We start from the raw sequence: 6363 nt of genomic DNA, 5'->3' as shown, positions 1-6363 counted from the left end.
GGCTGAGTCCTTTGCCCTAGTCCCTCCTGTCCAACCGTCTTAATTTCATGACCTCTAATTTTAGTCCTCTCGTTTACAACAGAATTTTAATAAACCTATGAAAATAAGGGTAATATCTTTTAACTGAGTGGAAGCAAAGCTGTTCCCATGGTTTTTTTGCGACATTTTAAGAGTGTCAGGGGAAGAGAAGGAAAAAATATTCTATTTCATTCCATCCATTCCATTCATTCTCCCAGCCTCCTGCTCCCCACCTCTGAAAGGAGCTGCGAGCTGAACAATGTACACCCAGCACTGCCCACCTAAAATCAGTCACCGTGTGACTGCCAGGCTTCTCCAGCCACAAATGTGCAGGAATAATGTTTCCAGCGTGTCGGCGGATAACGTTAAGTTCCACCGAGCACAAACTTGGAGGGCAAGTAATCAAGGTGTTTACCTGATGAATGAGGAGGGGGGAGAAGGCAGTATCATTTCAAACAGAACTAGCATTTTCCCATTAAGCCACGAAACTTGCAGGTATTCATCATCAAAATGAATGCGCCCTGCCTTTAGGTGCGTGCAGCCTTGCATGAGAGAAACCACCAGTATAGCACTTCCTTTCATCAAATTACTGAAGATGAAATGAATTTGGAAACAATATCCCAGGTGAATTAGACGTGAGGCTACTTAAGAGGAGGCTTTGCTAGGACCCTCGTTTATTATTTTGAGAAGTTAAGTCAGTTCCTGCCAATAATTCAGTACTGTCCCGTTCTCATCTCCATTATTTCACGGGCAGGAGATTCCGTGGCTAATGGCCAGAACCTATTGTATCTTGAGTTTGGCTTTGGAAATGGTTCTGAGAGTTTCCCACCGAGCCAAGAGTCAAGTTAGAGATCTCCTGTGCATAAAAGGGTGGGCAGGCCATTATTCTGCAATATAGCAGAGTAAAATAAGTAGGATTTCATTTAAGCTGTGTTTCTCTTTCAGATTAGGTTAAATGGCCAAGATGCTAAAAGCCTCTATCTTGTACAAATCGAGTGCCGCTGTCTGCGGGCTCTGACCATTCCGGCTGTAAGTCATATTCTGAAAAGCTTTTGATAAGCGTCTTGAGTGTAAGGAGACATCTCATGTGTCTTGCTAAGTAAGAACAGGCGCATTTTTATATCGAAAAGGTACCGCTCCTTCTGTAAGTGTCTTTCTCCCTTCAGGGGTATTTTAAAGGCAAGATTGAGACTTTTAAACCAAACTGTAAATCTGAGTTTCAAACATTAGTCCCCAGTTTCTCTGGGGAGGGCGGGGGCCGGGGGGTGTTTAGAGGACAAATCAAAATATCAATATTTCAACTTGTATCCCCTAGAAAAATACCTGTTTAGGAAGGGAGTTCTTGAAGCAGAAAAAGCTCATTTCCAGTAAAAAAAAACCACACACACACACACACACAAAAAAAAACAAAAACAAACAAAAAAAAACATACACACACAACATGGAAAAGGAAAAGGCACTATTGGGTGTCTATCTGCTACCAAATCTCCCTCCACCCACCTCTGGTCTGACCGTGGCCACTGTGGACACCCCTCCTCTCCTATCAAGGCCAGACGGAGGGTCCCTCTGGCAGCAGGCAATCCTCTTTCACCCACTGGTTGATGCTTACAATTCCACTATTAGGACTTAATCCCTTTAGTTTCAGTTTTGATCCCAGTTAAAATGCAAATACCATTGGGTGGGGCGATACCGCTAAACTGTTATCAGCCCTGTACAGTCCACTGAGAAGGCAGGCGCAGGGCACGTTTCGCTAGGGGTACGAGGGCGAGACCTGGAGGCCAGAGAGCAACGGAGGAGGAGGTATGAGCACAGAACGAGGGCTCCCAAGCCCTGTAATCAACCCGCCTCTCCCAACCCCCCAACCCTGACAGAATCTGAAAACAGACATTTTATTCTGACCCATTAGGACAGTATAAGTTTATGTAGAGATTCCCCCACCAAAGAGTCTGAGGAAAGTATTAGCTGAACAATGGAACAAGCTACCTTTCTTCTAAAAGATAATTCAAAGGTTGGGGCCCATTCCGGGATAAACCATAATGGTTAATCCTTAGGGTTCAGCCTTTCTGTTCTAACTTTAACTAAGGAAAAAAGTTTAGCCCTGTTCAAGCCATTATCTGTTCCTAAACTGCATAGTATATAAAATGTAAATGTGATCACACTACTCTTAAATTATTATAACAATACGCCATTCTGTTTTCTTCCCCTTGACATTTACAAAATTCATTTGGAAGAGTGGGATCTACCTCACAGAGATTAGTGATAAATCATGTATTTTTAATGAATATCAATAGAAGAAACCCCATGACATAGCCCACCATCTAATTTGATTAAACTGTGCTTAAGGCAACACTACCTCTCTGGCTAGGGAATAGCTCCGTAATGACTTTGTGAGCATTATTGCAGGCTGTTTTAATGATTTAATGAACTGCCTCTATATTTAGTTCAATAGCCTTAAAATGATTAGTGTTTAAGAAAAATTAGCTCACTTTGATTTGATTCTATTTGATGGTAAGTTTAAATAACCTAACCCTTCAAAACACAGTGGGGAAAAAAAAAAATCCTAGAATCACAGCCAGCTAACTGCTAGAAAACATTATGACCATCATTAATAACCGTTCATTTATGTTTAGCTACAGTATCCAGCCTGACGGGCTCGCGGAGGAGCCGGGCTGTAGGAACAAGGGCTAATGCTGCATTTCATCTTCCCTTTCTACAAATGCGAAGGGGAGGGAGAGGAAGGAGATGAGAGAAGCATGAAAGAGTCTTCAATTTCACGTGTTGGGGTATAAGGAATTTTCTCTAGTTCAGGTCTAAAGTGGGTATCTGTCTACACTGGGGAGAAGTTGCAGGTTTCCAGAGGAGGAGGAGGGGAAAATTGGTGTGAGGTTTTGCGCCAGCCCCTCCTGCTGTGATGTGGGCAGCCGGCCTGGTTAGGTTTGAGCAGTGTGGTCAGGAAGCTTCCTGGGACACCCTGATGGGATGCGGGGAGGCTTTCTGCGAAGGGGGCTGAGGCAGATGGCATTTGTTAACAAGGGTAAGTGATCGGAGAGTTGGTGTGACACAGCGGGGACCAGAGCCAGCTCCTTGCCGCAAAATAAAGAGGTCTGCTCTGTACCCCCGTGGGTCACCACGCCATGTCCACCCCCCAACACATGGACAGGAACTGCAGTATTGGGGAGCCGAGTACTGCACGTCACCTGCAAGCAGCTCTGCCGACTGTCCTCTGTGCGGAATACAATGTTAAGAAACCGTCTTAGAAGAAAGTCCTACGTTGGAAAGTCCATTTCGCTTTGGACTTTGATACGATGATAGAGAACGTGGATTGAGCACACACCCAATGCCGGGCACTGTTCACTCTTCTCGTAAACTCTAAGAGGCTTATGACTATCCCCGCTTGCAGCAAAAGAAGCCGAAGCTCAGAGAGATGAAGCGGCCTGCCCAAGGTCCCGCAGCGAAGGCAGCGGGAGGGAGGGGCGACCTGATCCTAAGGCTGAATCAGCTCGAACGTCCTTCACCACAGTGTCACGTTCCCTTCACTTCTCCACCGGTGCCATGTGATGTGCTGAGCATATTCTAGTTAGAAACAGTCCGATTTAAGGAAAATGGATGTCAGAGGAGGGTTGGTGAACATCCAATGATTCACTAAATGCGACTGCTCCCCCCAGCCTTCATTACTCAGAGCTGTCACTGTGGCTTCCTGGGCCTTGGGGGCAAGAATGCAATCCACTAACCATCAGCACGCCTCGTCCTTGCAAAGAGAGGGGAAATATTTCTAAATGAACCATTGTCATCCGAAGACAAAGCTCTGTATTTCTTGGCGTGTATTATATAACCCCAAGATGCCTTTTCTCCTCTCTCCGTCTTCCTGTTAATGTCCACTGCCCCATCCTGCCCGGTCCCACACTCAGGCATGTACACACCCATATGCATACACACACAGACACACACACACACACACACACACAGGCACACCTTTCAGTCCCACTTCGAGGCCATTGACTGAGCCCCTGGTACGGACATCTCTATAACACAGGGATGAATGAAACAGGACCCCTTCCCACGGTCTGTACTTGAGGAAGCCCAGTCCCCTGAGGAGACAGGATTGGTTCATATCGTCTCGTCACATACAACGTCTTGTGGCCACCACATCTCCCTTGGCAGCATCCCCGACATCCCAGTACTTTTTCAGAGTCCTCTTTGTAAGGTGTCAGCCTCTTCCTGTACCACCTTCCCTGGGTCCCAGAGCCACCTCTTGTCTTTGCTACCCTCACTCCAGACCTCGACCTTCCTCCCCCATCACCTCGTCAAAAAACCTACCCCATGCCTCATGCCTCATTTTCTCAAGGCCAACTGTTTGACACACTCCTTCTGGACTCGCACATAAATAACTGAGAGTAACGTGTGTCTTTTCCCCTCCTGCAGAAGCTGGACGCATTTGTCTTATGCTATGGAAGAGTATCAGGTTGTGTGTGTAGGACGTTTCTTGGGGGTGAAGTGGCAAATTCTTGTAATATGGAGCAGGAAATGTACATGAATGGAGCTGGCTGTCTGGGAACTGGCAAGCTGGAGATCCATGTCCCATCCGAAGGGGGCAGCACCCGTCAGTGACAGCCCAGGGTCACCACGCAGGGATGCCAGTGTTGCCAAAGCACCGACTTTTCAAGAAAACCACAAAATCCTGATTTTTGTGTGAAACATTCTAATATTTTATAGTTGGCTCATTAAAAAATAAGTACATGAGCGAATACTGTGCATGCTAAATAGGATACACCTGCAGCTCAAATGCAGCCCACAGCTGGCTGTTTGCAACTTTGGCCCCACAGTCACGCAGCAGCGTGGACAGACCCAGCTAAGCGAGGACCAAAATACGAGGGAATTTCAGCACCGAGGCCACAGCTCAGCGTGGAGGAATGCTCTCCCCAGATGTTCATGAGCAGCACTCTGGACACTAAAATAAGCACATAGTGTAAGACGAAGCTGACATGTGCCTCTTGGGGTGAGCCAAGGACTCTCCATGTTGCTGCTAATGACTTTTCCTGTAACCCACCCAGATCTCTCTAACTCCTGATTGAGGGAGGGGAAAAACGCTCCGGGCTGCGCATATGCAATATCCAATCGGAATGAGAAATTACCTGACCTACATTCACATCTTCTGACTCTGGTTTTGAGCACCGTGTTCGTGAAAGGGCTGCTGTGGAGTTAAGGATTCGAACCTTACTTGTTAGTTGCTTCTGTCCTCCCTCTGGAAGCTGCCTGTCATCACAGAGTCTGTTGTTTTAACAAACACAATGACGTTTCATGCAGAAGACAGGTCTTGAAATTTAGAAAGCTTACCAGGAAAGTGGGAGACCGTCATTTTCTTAGCATGGGGGATCCCGTAAACTTCCCATTTTGAATCCCATCCTTCCTGGCAAGTGGAAAACTTGCCCTGAAAACTGGGGTAAAGGGCTGGAACGGCGGTTTTGGACCCCAAAGGCAACATCTCCACAGGTTTCCGTGTGTGGAAAGCCGTTTGAAATTGAGTATGTGTCAACACGGATTTAATTAACTCCCAGCCAGGACATATTGGAAAGGATCCCAGAAAGTTGGGACAAAGGAGAAGGTGTTAATTTCTCGGCGGGAGAGAAAGTACCTTTTAACTGCATTGGATTATGGCTCAGGGCCGGGTGAATTTTCAAATGATCCATTTCAGGTGGGCTGGAAACAGGTGGCAATAAAAATCAACAAGTCAGTCCCTGGCAGTAAGGCTGGGAGATAGAGGACAGGGTCCAGTGATCAACACCACAAACATTCAATTATTCAATGTACAGGTCGTACGAGAATCCCCGATTTTGGGAAGGACAACAGTGGGGTGTCCTCAAGAACTAAAAATCATGTTACTTGGCAAGAGTTAAACCCATTTTTTTAAAAAAAAATTTTAAATCCCACATATTGGATGTGCTTCCCTATCTATAGGAGAAAGCCAAGAGATTGAGAAGTTTTGGGGAATCTCAAACCCCAATTGATAATGGCAGCCCCTAACCCAGGATCTTCCCTTGCATCCTCTGAAAGCCACAGAGATCCACAGGAGAGCATTCATACAGCACACATAAGCCATGCCTTCAGCATAAGGAGGAGACTGAGAATACTAGGAATTTCAAATTACCTCTTGACAGATAGGGCACCAATTGATGAGGACGAGTATATTCTTAGTGCTATGGAATGAATGTTTGTGCCTCCCCCCATTCCACAATTCATGTATTGAAGCCCTAACTCCCCAATGTAATGGTATTAGGAGGTGGGCCCTTTGGAGGTAATTAGGGCTAGATGAAGTCCTGAGGTTGACTTGATAAGAAAAGAGAGACC

This window comes from Myotis davidii, unplaced genomic scaffold (assembly GCF_000327345.1).
Source record: "Myotis davidii unplaced genomic scaffold, ASM32734v1 scaffold6, whole genome shotgun sequence".
Lineage (NCBI taxonomy): Eukaryota > Metazoa > Chordata > Mammalia > Chiroptera > Vespertilionidae > Myotis > Myotis davidii.
This window is presented reverse-complemented; position numbering follows the sequence as displayed.